This window comes from Oryzias latipes, chromosome 2, assembly GCF_053564925.1.
Source record: "Oryzias latipes strain Hd-rR chromosome 2, Olatipes_Hd-rR_3.1".
NCBI lineage: Eukaryota > Metazoa > Chordata > Actinopteri > Beloniformes > Adrianichthyidae > Oryzias > Oryzias latipes.
In genome coordinates, this window is record NC_136238.1 from 42,168,294 (window position 1) to 42,182,501 (window position 14,208).

General features: G+C 38.8%; 1 protein-coding gene and 1 long non-coding RNA gene across 2 annotated transcripts in view; both read left to right on the forward strand.

The window, feature by feature from the left end:
• The window catches only part of LOC111946432 (NACHT, LRR and PYD domains-containing protein 12-like), a 103,135-nt gene that overhangs the window by 29,296 nt on the left and 59,631 nt on the right, over positions 1-14,208 (forward strand). The window lies entirely within an intron of this gene.
• LOC144988741 (uncharacterized) lies at positions 1,670-2,870 on the forward strand. The gene is made up of 5 exons (XR_013652723.1): positions 1,670-1,820; positions 1,909-2,069; positions 2,211-2,298; positions 2,403-2,489; positions 2,856-2,870. It is a non-coding gene; the product is annotated as an uncharacterized LOC144988741 (long non-coding RNA).

Genomic DNA, 14,208 nt, shown 5'->3' on the forward strand with positions numbered 1-14,208 from the left:
ACAACAATCAGCTGATGCTTGTTGTGTTTTTTCATTTCTGACTCCAAACCTTCCTGTTCTCCTCCATCCAAGTCTGTGTATGAACAGTGTTGGGAGGTAGGTGCGAAATGGCAGCCACGCCTCTGTCAGTCTGCCCCAGGGCAGCTGTGGCTACAACCGTAGCTACCATCACCAAGTATGAATGAGGAGTGAATGAATAATGGACACAATGTAAGTGCTTTGGGTGTCTTGAAAATCCAATCCATTATTATTATTATGTTGATCTGAAACCAGCCCAAAGCAAATTTTCTCTGCAATAATAAAATAAAAACCATCCAAACTGGACAGAAAACCACAGAATCTGGTAACACTGTTGGAAGACAGACTTCCTTGTTTGGCTCCTCTGTGACACACCAACACTGGCTTTATTGGTTACGTGACTTTTCCTGCAGCAATACACTCATCAATGTAACATCAAAGTGGTTGGTAATACAGTAACTCTTTGTTATTTGATCTTAGCAGCAAAAATATAACACTTAAGTTTTCGTGTCACCTTAACAAAATAACAAAATGCTGGTTGTCTAGTTAAGAAAAACACTACAAAAACTTAGAACAACTTGTTAAATCTGCGTGTGGCAAATGGAAACCTGGTTGCTAAGGTAAACTAAAAGAAGAACTTTGACGCAGAGACATCAAATTTGGAGAACACATGAATGACTATGGTTGCAATGGAAACCTACCCTCAGTAAAGTCAGCAGGCTTAAATTAGCTTCAGAACAGCTTACAGCAGATATTTCATTTATCGTATTTGGAGGTAAAAATTTGGCTCTTTTTGAAAACTATCATTGCTTGTGCTGCTTTTATCTTATAATCCTTATTTTAATCCAGAAATGACTTTCTTTGATGTAAATGTTAGATAATATAAGACCATAGGATGCTGATCTGAAAATGACATTTCATTGATGAAGGTGTTGACTTGTCATTAACTTTTGCTTTACAGTGAAGGTACTTTTCGGGTCAAAGGGCTCCAGCGTTGTCCTCAGTCCAGGTGATGCAGAAACGTCCATCATCAGAATAACATGGAAACATGGAGCTGATTTGGCTGCAGACTGGTTTGGAGGGAATCCAACTTTCTACTGCAGCTTTAAGGGTGAGACCTTAGTAGTTTTCCAATAATAAACAAATATGATGATACTGTGGTGTTGAAACCTTCTTGTTATTTTACTTTAAAAAATTACATTAACTTTCCCACTAACCTTCTGTTGTTTTTCTTGTCTTGTGACGGAAAGGATCAGTTTCTTTTGTGTGAAATGAGATTGTTGAACTGACTTTAACTTTAGCGTAGAAAATAAACATAAAATTCATTTAAAAAAATCCATTGTGGCGGGGTCCCGCTGGTAAATGATGCAGAGGAGCCAAGGTAGGAGCGTTCTTTTATTCAAGAACAATGAGCACCACAATTGCTCCATGCAGGGCACAACAGGTCATGTCACCTCTGTCACTCTCCTCCTTTTTACTTCCTGTGATGCTCCCTTTTAAATGATGAGCCCCTCCCATTGGGCGTGGCTCTTCATCATTTTCCAGGTGGCATCACAGGAACCAGTCTTAGATTGTCCAGCAAGACACTTGAACATAAAATACGTAAACAGTATGGCAACCACCACCAGCTGACTGAGCCACACCGTCACATCCATAAATATCTGTCATTCTTCCAGGTGGCTGCAGTTTAAATACTAAAACGGGGAATCTGACGATCAATGATGTGAGACCAGAGCACGGCGGCGAGTAGACGCCAGAGATTGATGGAAAACTCCTATCTGCTATAAAGCTACGAGTTTTCTGTAAGTTATAGTTTGTTATTCTGTAACTTTTCTTTGATTTGATTCATTTTATTAATCAAAACAAGTTTTGTATTTGTTCTCTTTTCAGCTCCAGTCCCCAAACCCAGAATTACTCCTGACTGTAATCCTGAGAAAACCAACTGTACCCTCACCTGTAGCTTTGACAGAACTGATGATCTGGGAGATGTGGAGGTTTTCTGGATTCTAGATGACAGACGTGAAAAAGGCACAGAGCTACAGATCACTAAGGTACACAGAAAACATTTAAAACATATTACTACAAACCTAAATTATTGAAAGAATTAGAAAAAAAACACATTTTAGTCTTTAACCTCTAGTGAGGATTTAGACTGTCCACGGTGATGAAACTTTATGAACTTTTGTCTTTAGGAGACAAAGGAGGAGACGTTTATCTGCAGCCTGAAAAATCCTGTCAGCTCTGAGAACAGCACAGAACTGAAGAACCCTCTCTTTTCTGGTGAGTCATCATGTCTGTAGAAACCCACAGAATCACAAGAACCACTAAAACCCAGAACAAGTCATTCATGAGACTGTTTATTTACTGTGATCTGTTATTTTTAGGAGGAAGACGTCTTTTTTATCTACTGATTCTTCTTTTCCTAATTGTTCTGATTGGGGTTGAACTGTTCTTGATTTTCCACTACATAAGTAAGAAAAAGTTTTTATCTTTGTTCAGTTCTAAAATCCAATCTGTGTTCATAATCTGAGCAAGTTCAATGATTTTCTTGTGTGGAATGAATTCAGGGTCTGTAAAATCCTCAGTCTGGTGGTTTTGTTTGGTTTCCTGTTATGAGCACAGAGTTCTGATGAACATGTTTCACATCGTGCTGCTTTCAATGACCCTCTCTTTCAGTAAATTTGAATTCAAATCAAACAATCCATGTAAAATAAGGATAACTTGTCCAAAACACGTCTAATGAAACCTGAATGGTTACAGATGAAACACAAACCTGATCCATGTTCTGAACTCAATGTGTAGATTTTAAGTTAGCTCTGTTTTGGTCTTTCAAACAGAACGTGACAGGATTTCACAAGGACCTGCTGTGTTTAGAGGTGAGATCATGAATCTTCTCTACAGAAACCAGAGGGTAAAATCAGCAGCAGTCTGTGTTTGAATCACAGACACTCTGTGTCCATGTGTTCTGAACAACTCAATATGTAGATGTGTAACGCTCAAAAAACATTTACTAGGTCTTCTGATTGATACATTACCAAGGGGTTTCCTCACCATGTTATTCAAGCCAAACAAACCCAGATAAACCCAAACAAAATAAGCCAGCCACTATATCTGCTAGTCACAAACAGCTTTTTATAATGAACATAAATAAATAAATGTCCTTTTCCCCGCGACAAACCGGCTGAAAAGAGAGAAACAACAAAAACAAACAAACAAACAAAAACGTCAATAGTTCTCTGTCCGCTACTGGGGCCTGTTGCACAAAAGTAGAATTAAGACATCCGGGATAAATGACTGAGCTGAGCTCAATGAATCCAAAACATGTGCATCCAGGCTTAATTGGTTGCACAAAGACCAAGCCAGGATGAGCAGACACTGATTCATCAAGCCAGGTGTAACCAATCCTGGATAGGTGCGCGCTCACGGCTCACTCAAACAGACCCCGCCGAAGATCACAGATAAACTGATTTACCATGGCAACTAGAGCCGCGTACCTTTCCCCGTCGGAAGCACAAATCCTCATGGAGGCATACGAGGAGGTAAAAGATATAATTAAGAAGAAAGGCAACACCGCCACAGTGATAAAGCACACTCAAGATTTTTTTAAATTAAATTACCAGCCAAATAATTTTATGAAAATCTAACTTGTCATTTCAACCAGAAAATGTTGTGTTTGTTAATCTTACGTGAATGAATCATGTCGATCATACATAAAAATAATCCATTTAAAAGTTACTAATTTCAATCATGTTGATCCAACATGATACCGTTAAATTGGATACTTTAGTAATCGCAAGGAATTGTGGGATTCCATTGTCTTTGTCTATCTGGGCAGATTGGGGTCTAAGTGTGAGTTTTTGTCCATGGGTTTTATTGTCTAGCTGTTTTACTCTGTTTTAACTAGTGATTTAAACTGTTATGGTTCTTTTTTTCTGCTCCATGAGTTAGAGTGTGGGAGAGGATGATGACCAAACCCCTTGTGCGGTAAACTGTTCATGTGACTTAAAACAGAATTCGCGTTATTTGAGTTCCTGTCTTGTGATGTGGGACATTACTGCGTATTTAATGTCTTTGATGTGAAAATTAAAAGACCCATTGGTTGAAACTTTGGAAAACTATATCAATGTCAGATGTATAAATAAAATTAAAGCAAAAAATTAAGTTATATCAACATAAATTGTGTTAGGTAGTCATACAAATTTAAGTTGAATAAACTTAATTTAATGAGGTGTGACCAATTGAAGTGATTCAATTAAGTTGGATCAACTTTTATCCTTTGACAGTGAGCAACAATATTAATTTAAAGTTGGGTCCAACTGCAGTATTTAGATTGAATCAACTTAAATTTATTAGTTTGAGCCTAAGTACATTAAGTAGGACCAATATGATTCATTTTTGTTCAAGTAACGCTGTCTAATCTTGTGGAAATCATTTCCATCATTTTTTTATGTTCATTCAAAGTGAACGTTTTTTGAGTGTAGTTTACCTGCTTTGTTTTATCCTTATTCAATAAAGGAACATAATGTTGCACATTGTGTTTTTATATTCATATTGAATGTGTATTATTTTATATGACAGAGTACTAGGGCCCCACTGAGGAAAAAGGATAAAGTCATAAATTTATGAGGCTGGTTCTTTCTGCAGAAAAGCAACATATTCTTTTTACAGTTTTGATAGTTATGACAATGTGATACTTCATATTCTGGCACATCAGCATGTCGTCGTTTATGAAACCATACTGAAGGACAATTTCACCAAATGCCCCACATCTGTCATTTTAACAACTGTCCTCCTTTAAAACAACTGGTTACAATATTATGACTTGTCTTTTTTTCCCTCTGTGGCCCTAATATTCTATCATTTTATATATAGCCTTATAGTCTATGGGAAACTGTAAATTATCTAATGATGGCAACATAATCTAAAACTCATTATTTATCCAAAATGATTGAAATTAATGATCACAAACATTTGATTGATGACAGTGGGTCTAGTTATATGTGATAACAATGTATAGTGAGCAGTGAAATATCTATTGGTTTCCATTTGTGGCGACTGCTGACTGACATTAGGGATGAGATTAAATAGATCCTGGAATTTAGCCTGGTCTGGAGCAGGCTAGCTCCACAGAATAAATCTCCATGGTAATATTATATCTGCGGCTGCAGACTTTCCGCGTCTGGCACCGCCACACCCCTCTCCTTCAGCGTCTCCCGCTCCTCTTTTCAAATCACCTCTGGTTTCCGCCTCTGTTTGTTTACCCAGTCAAAAGGTCCCATAGTCAATGACGCCATTAATCATATTCATAGGCAGTGTACACAGGATTTGATGCTATAATTCCCACATTTTCTTTTCATATGCATTTTCCCTTGAGCAATCAGTTTCTTTTCTCCTTATATTTTACATTTTCATTCATTGTTCTTTTCATTCGTTTTTCAATGTGGCGATGTCACAGATGTTAAGTTAGCTCTGTATTGGTTTTTCAAACAGGAGGGTGCCAGATTTAAAAGGGATGTTATGGATGCTTTTGTCAAGGTGAGATCATGAATGTTCTTTACAGAAACACGAGTTTAAATCAGCAGCAGTCTGTGTCTAAATCACAGACACTCAGCTTAAAGGAAGAAAACATTCATGAGTTCAGATTTGTTTGATTGCTGATCTTCTGTCTTTGTTGTTTACAGCAGAAGAAACTGAGGCCTCTAAATAGTGAGTTCAACACTTTTGTTTACTCAGAAATGTCTATGGACTTATTGGGGTGGGGTGTGTGTGTGTGTTTGTGGGGGGGGGTCAGCCTGCGATGCACCTTGGGGGGAGGAGCTACTTGACAGTGGTCCCCCTCCCATGGTTGCCATATGGAAACGGGCCCCTCCCCTCTCAGCTTTAATTGTACCTTAGACATTTGGATGGGAGGGGGGGGGGGTGCGCTTGGACATCACTGTGAGTAATCAGGAGATGTCCTCTCAGTGCCCTACCCGCCAATTTTAACTGCACCCTTTAGTACACACACCCTTTACCCCACAAATTATACACTGCTACGGCGGGGGTCTTGGTGTGGGGAAGGCTGGGCACTCTCCCTCTTTTTTACATTCCATCATCCACCTCAGAAGAACATAAAGACTCCCTCGGGCACAGGTGCTATTTTACCTTTGCGTGACAGAATGAAATGAAATGTTTCATATGTGAACCCCCCCTTCTATAATCACCCTCCCACCCCCTCTAACATCCCTCTCTCTTCTTCCCCCCTTTTTCTTTTCTGTTCGGTCTTACAAAAAATGTTAAATATATAATTAATATCAACAAAGTTTAGTATAAATTACAAAAGGGGTTTATTCAAAAACACCTCTGGTGTGTCCGATAATTCCTAAACCCATGTTGTAACAGTGAAATATGTTCAACACAAAAGATCTTCAGCTCTCATCTGTCTGCTCAGCTGTTGGACAGGACAAGTTAGAGAAACAATTCCTCACTGTTTCTCTCCACTTTTGATGTGAAGCCATGAAACATTTCACAAGTCCTTGTGATGTAGCAGTGCTGCTCATATATGGACAATTCAGGGGGGTCAGCAGGGCATTAGGGGAAGGGACAGACTGGGGAGGGCGGCTGTAGGAGGGAGCCCTGCAGATATATTGTTTGTCCTGTGGGTGTCGCTGTTGTGTGATTGGACATGTTAAAAACAGGCTGGAATCAAGTCAGAGGTGTTGGTCTGAAGGAGCAACTGGTTTTCAGCCGTTACCACAAATTAAAATAAAGTCTTAATGGGCTATGGATCATCAGTACAGAATGAAGAAATAAAAATTAGCTTTGATTGGCAACAATGACAGAACCAAAAATCTTTAGTTATGCAGAAACGGCGTTTAATCTGAGGAAGGCGTCGACCGTTCCAGACCATCAGGCCAACACCACCAGCATAGGAGCTCAAACATTGGACTGAGCTACAACAGCAGCCAATAAATGTTTAGAGGTTTGCTTTATTGGAACTGTCAGGGTTTTGACTTTATCCTAACAAAGAGGAAAGGAAAGGAAACAAGGATTTCTGGAAGACCTCTGTAGAAGGAGAGCCGTCTGTCACAGCCCAGGCTGTCACATAGGAACTCTGCCCTCTCAGTGGTGGGAAGGCAGAGTTCCTCTGGGACAAAGAGGGCGGTAGACTTCTGGACCAACAGGAGTATCAGTTTAGATTTTCAAAAGTCCAGAGAGACAGATGAATTTACCCAAACTCTGAAACTTCAAACCTTCTCCATGTGTGAGAAACCTGGGCGTACTTTTTGACTCTGAGCTGAATTTTATTCCACACATTAAAAATGTGTTAGGATTTCATAATATACATAACTCTCGAAGCGCGTCCATTATTCCTTCACTCCTCATTAATACTTGGTGACAGTAAGCTACTGTTGTAGCCACAGCTGCCCTGGTGCAGACTGACAGAGGCGTGGCTGCCAGGACGCGCCTATGGCACCATGGCCATGACCTTCACTGAATTCATTCATGCACATTCACAGGTAGGCAGTAGCGTTGAGGGTCTTGCCCAAGGGCCCCCACTTGGTGATGTTAATTTCTCAGTATTGATATTACCATTGCTTGCTTGTTCATTCCCCGCGAGAATGTTCCCTGTCACTTTACGGACCGAGATAACCAGCCGGAATTATCGTCTTCAAAACACTACCAGAGTCCGTCCATTACTCTCTTGCCAGCACAGAGATGCTGATGCTTGATTTTATCTTCAGATAAAAACCAAGGGTCAGAACCAAGGGTTTTAAAATCGGTTTTGAAATCGCTGCATCTAATCGCTGTGAAATTTTTGTTCTCTTAATGGTTTATTCATGTTTTTATGGTTTGGGGCTTTCTTATTTAAATGATCTGCTTGTAAGATATGAGCCCTCATGGACCCTGAGGTCCTTTGACAAGAGATAACCCAAAAAAATGTATAAAAAGTGACTCTTTACCAGTTATTGTGACTTCCAACACTTGAAATGAACTGATATCTAAAACTGAATAGAGATTTGGATGCTGACTGATAGAGGTTCCACACAATAAGAGTCTGATGGATTTGATTAAACTGCTCTGCAGAATAAGTTTAGTTTGCTTTGGATCAAACACGGTTACGAAGCCGCTGACCAGGAAAGAAGATGAAGAAAAAACAGTTTCACAGTTTTAAGCACAAATGTGATCATTTTGCTCCTTTTTGTGCTTCTTTGACACACAAGAACTGATATTAATCTTGAATTTTTTGTAATTAACTCTAACGTTAATAATCCTGCAACATAAACAGTTTGCTGCTTTCATTTAACCGTGTCTTCTTCTGAAAGGAACTGGAACGGACATCAAATTCGAGGATCCGAACACAGATCAACCTGAAGAGGCCATTTAGGAATTTGGTGAGGACCTTTAAACCAGCAAGAGTTGAAGTCTCTCTGCTTTAATATGACAGAAATTCTGCTTTTTACATATTTAGAATTTTTCAGTCCAGGTAAAATTCCAGTTTCCAACAATGTTTTCTCTTCAAGAATTTGTTTCATCATCACTGATTTGTAACCAGATGTTTTTGTATATTTTTTTATCTGAACTACAGTAAAACTTGAAATATGATTTTCAGAAACAGAGTCTGGTTGTGACTTCTGTTCCGTTCATTTCTCTTCTACTTTCATGAATCCTCAAAGGTCTAATGAATATTTTGGAGGTCAAGTCGTAACTTAAGTGGCAATTAAACATAAATACTCATCTGACTGTCTTATTGACGAGCTAACACGGATGAACCAGGAGTGAAAACTATAATAACAAGAATAAAAAGTGTTGAAGGAGATTTAATAAACCACATAGATGTGTGACATGGTAATAGTTCAGCTGGAGTTTGATGAAAAACTTTAACTTCATTTTATTCATATTTTTCTTTTATTTTTCTGTCTTTTGTTTCTCATCTTCAAATTTCTGACATTCTCAATTTGGTTAGAACTAAACACCTACAGACAGATGGACATTTTTGCAACTAGCAGGTGTGTTTGACACTTGGGTGTGTGTGTGGACAGGCTCCGCCCTTTTTGTACTGCATTTGAGCCTTACCATGGTGATTAACAACCAGTAAACTTGTTGCTCTATGCTGCTTCATGGTCTTATCCCCCTTCCCCTCCTACTATCACCCTCCTTCCCCCCCTCTTTCTAACGTCCCTCTCTCTTCTTCCCCTCTTTCCTTTTCCGTCCGGTCCAACACCAAAGATCTTCAAACATGTTTGAAATTAATAAAGTTTGGCCTCAATTACAAAAGGGGTTTATTCAGACATACCTTTGGTTTGTCTGAAGATTAATAACCCCTCTTGTTAAAGTAAAATATGTCCAACACAAGAGGCCCTCAGCTCTAATCTGACTGCCCAGCTGTTGGACAGGACAAGTTAAAAAAAAAAAAAAAAAAAAAAACACCTACTGTCAGTCCTGTAAAACACTTGTTTTCTGTAAAACACGATAAAAACCAGAAAATAATGACATAGATCTTTTTTTGTTGCCAGGCGACAACAGCTGATTGTGTAAACAAAGCCCCAGCAGATCGTTAAAGACCTGGAAATGGTGGAATGAAAGAGCAGCAGGAATGCCGCTCATTAAGTGTAAACAGAAATCCATGTTCATTAACCCTTGTTCTATCTTAGATGACTGTCACGTTTAGCTTGTAGTCTCGGAGGCCATCATCATGGTAGAAGCACAGGCGGAGTCAAACGACTTGGGTTTAGCTCAAAACTTTATTTCCTATTTCTTCAGCTGGGATGTAACAGTCATGCCCCAAGCTCTAACTGCTGACCAGCAACAACCTCCCAATGGTTACAACTCAGTCACTTCACAAACAAACAATTAGAGTACTGGATAGAAAACCAATAAGACATCATCACTGTGACATTTTACAAAAACACAAACTGTTAAGCTGGGAGAATTTCATCAAGTATGCAAAACTATGCCTATTCTATAAAATCATTTACGGTCTATCATCCCCTCCACTCAGTCAGTTTGTTAAAATAAGATCATCCCAAAGAGTGACTCGAGGGTCGGGTCAACAAGACTGTATAGTTCCTCTGAGGAGAAGTGCCTTCAGCCAGAGCGCCTTCTCTGTAACAGCAGCACAAGAATGGAACTCTGTCCCTCACATCATAAGACACATCACCACATACACTCTGTTTAAAAAGAACCTAAAAAACTGGCTCATATCACAGCAAACATGTTCACATTGAACTGGATTAACACCTGCCCTTCCTCCTCCCCTCCATCACCTTTGTGTCTTTTATGTTTTCACTATGTGCATGTTTTTATTAGTATATGTATTTTAGATGATAATTTAATTGTACATGTATATTTTTAATTAATGTACTTAATTGATGTTTTTAGGTTGACTATTTTTAACACCTGTCCGGGGACTACGGATGAAAAATAGCCTTTGGGCTAATTCTGGCGCATTGCAGTGATGCTTTTAATGTGCACTGTCCCTGTTAAATAAACGAATAAATAAATAAAATCTTCTTCCTCTTTCAGCTTTTTCCCATCAGCGAACAAGTCGCATGGTTTACTTGGCAACGTTTTACGCCGGATGCCCTTCCTGACGCAACCTTCTCAAGGCAGCCGGGCTTGGGACTGGCAGGGAGGTAGAGAGGGGAACAGGGAGCAGCCCGGAGTTGAACCCAGGTTTCACGGACGGAAGGCGCCGCAAACCAGCACGAGTAAATAATCTTAACTATGTTTTCACTTTATTTCATCTTTCACTGTTCAACCTACAAGAAAGTGTGTATTTACATTTTGTCTGAAGGACCAAAACAAAGAAACATTGTACCCCTGCCCTTCTATAATCACGTACACTCCCTGCTCTCTGCTGTATGTGAAGCAAACAAGTCAGCGGAGGACCCATTAACAAATCTGGGCTTTGCCTTAGTTTGAAAACGTTTTTTCAGTGTAGAACAGCTGCTTGCTTTGAGAAAAGGGGAACACCTCACATCCATGTGCCAACCTTCCTAGAATCCCACCATGGCGTAGCGTGCAGCAGGTACTGATCAGAAGCTGACTGGAGCATCTTTCCTCCATTTAACACAACCCATTTATTACTGGTCACAAAAAGTTTGTTTTTTCTAACTGAATTTCTTTCAGTTGAAAACTCATCAGATGACTTTCTCTAAAGAGGGGAGGAGAACCTGCTCCACCCCCCAAACAGCTCCAGACACAGAACCGGTACTTTCATGGAGTAGAGCTTCTACTGGACCATCTGCTGCTTTCTGCAGCTCACTCTTGTATCAAGATAAATGATTCACTTCATTTCAGATGGAAGAGTTTTCATGATGTGTGAGTGAAGAGCTCACTGAATGTTCATGAAGGTTTTGTTTGTCAATGAGACCTGCCATGCACAAAAAACAAATTTATCTCCAAAGTCAGCTGTGTTCTCTACTTGATGAAAATGAAGCAAAAGATCCATGTTACACTTTTTGATTTGGAATGTCTCCAAAACAATATAGTCAGTCCTGACAGCATATCTGTGCAGGTATGGAAGAGTTTAGAGGAGGTGGCTGTAGAGTTCCTGACTGTCTGACATTGAGAGGATGTCTGAGGAATGGAGAAGTGTTGTGGTTTCATTATATAGAACAAGGGAGATGTGCAGAATAACTAGAATAAAACTGATGAGTCACATGATGAAGATATGGGAAAAAGAACTGGAAGGTCGATTGAGGTCAGAGAGAACATTTGTGAAAAACAGTTTGGTTTCATTTGGTTTGAGGATGGAGTTGTGGTTTGTATTATGATGTTTGAAGTGACAGATTATGTTTGCAGATGACATTAAAATCTATATTGATAGCAGTGAGCATTTGGCATAACATCTTGAGAGGTGGAGGTTTGGTATGGAAAGGAGAGGAATGAAGATCAGCTGCAGGAAGACAGATAATCTGTGTGTAAATGAGAGCAACTTCAGAGGAACAGTGAGGTAACATGGAGCAGAACTGAGGCGGGTGGAGGACTTCTGGTTCTTAAGTCCAGAACAACAGAATGTAGGAAACGTAGAAAGGCGGCCGTGTTGTTGATTTAGAGACTCTGATGCAGAGACAGGAAGCAGAACTGGAGGTAGCAGAGATGAAGATGTTGAGGTTCTCTGTGGGAGAGACTAGGATGGATCAGGAATGAATCCATCAGAGGGACAGATCATGGTAGATGTTGTGGAGATAAATGCAGAGAAGCAGATAGAGATGTTTGGACACGCTGAGAGGAGAAACAGTGATGATGTTGGTTAAACGATGCTGAGGATGGAACTAACCAGAAGACCAAAGAGGAGGTTCTTGCATACCACCAATGAGATAGCTACAGAAAAACTGGACCAGTGTTTGGTTTGGCTACAACAGTGTTGATGAATTCATGAACTGTGAACGAAATCCTGAAAGAACCACAGATCACAAAATCATTTGAAGTTGCTGAGATATTATTTGACTTAAAAGTTGTTTTATAATTCTGAATATTTTACATAAAATCTCAAATAAAACATTTCAGTAAATGGAAACGTCTTTCAGAAATCATCTGTTTGATGAGAACATTTAGACTATTTGATCATTTAGACACATTCCTCCCAGAGGAAGAATCCAGGATGTATTTGGTAGAGATGCCTCAGCTGGCTCCGCCCACTGAGGAGAAGAAGCTCCTACTGGATGACTGAGCTCCTCAGCTCATCCAACGGAGCATCCAACCACTCTGTGGAGGAACCTCCTTCCAGCCTGAATCCAGGATCTCCTTTCAGTCGTGACTCAGAGGTGATCGTCCATGAAGATGGGAGCAAAGATGCAAAACGTAAAATAAATCCCTGAATCATGGTTTACTAGAATAGTAAAATAGATTAAAGGTGAACCTGTTTCTGTTATAAACCTAAAACCAAACAGCTTTATTTCCATAAAAATGTCTTTAGTCGCTTCTGCAGACCTGAAGACGACAGCAGAGATGAAGATCCTCTGAAGTCATAAAATGTCTCAAATGTTTTCTGCAGGACAGGAAGGTAAATGATTTATACTTTTGTATAAAATCCAAAGACAAAGAAAAAATGTACCTTAAAGTCTAAAACCTTTTGATAATTCTGGACTTTTCATTCATTCACTGACATTTTTTAAGAATCTTTTAACTCTGCATTTAATGTTCTGTACTTCATGAATGTTTGTTTTTTAAGTTTTGTCGTCAAAATCTGAACTTAAAAACGATTTTTCTTAAAGGTTCTGCATTTACAGAAATGTTCAAATAAAGTGTAATATACGACGTGAACGGATTCAGTTTTCTGTTTACCGTCTGTTTATATAGCTGTCTCTTACCGCACCACAACAGTACAACACAAATCTCACAGCGACACCTGTAGACACAAAGTTTATAACAACTCCAATACACTACATAAAGGTTTGTAGAATTTAACAGATTATTTCATCAGTGGTAACATTTTAAAAGGAATGAAACCCAACACTTCAGTTCATTTTTTCTTTAGCCATTTTCAAATCAAAACAATAACATTTACACATTGCTCCACTAGAGGGCGCACTGCTCTAAATTACAAACACTATCATGAATTTATGCTGTCACATTTTTAAGATTTTAAGTAATTTTTTTTATCCAAGTCATTTATGTGCTACAAAGTAATCTTGAAAACTGTAAAAATTCTTTGAAAATCCCAAATCAGATAAATTCAGATTATATGTCACTGAAAAATACAGATTTATTAGAAAAATGATTTTGATTCACATTAAACTGAAGGCAATGATAACTATTTCTCTTTACAATAAAGATCAACCAGAGTATTAAAAATTGGAACTGTTGATTCAGACAAACGTCCTTTTAATTTGAGATCAACAATTTCTGTGATGATGAAGAAAATCTGACTAAAGGAAACAGAAAAGGAACATGTGATAAAATCCTATAGAATTCTATGTGTTCATGATCCTTTTGATTTTATGCTTAATTTACAACTACTGGTCCAAAGCCCATTGAAACAACTGTTGTTTTGATTTTGGGCTGTATAAATAAAGTTGAATTGAAAATTGAATTGGATCCTGTTTGAGGAAAAGGCTGAGCAGAAATCTTTCAGCTTTGACTAAAGCAGAGGAAGAAACAGAAAGAGAAAAAAGTCCAAATCAGTTGATGTTTTACAGAAAACAATCAAATCATAAATCCAGTCAATGATTACACATCAACCAATCATCTGTTGACCACAAA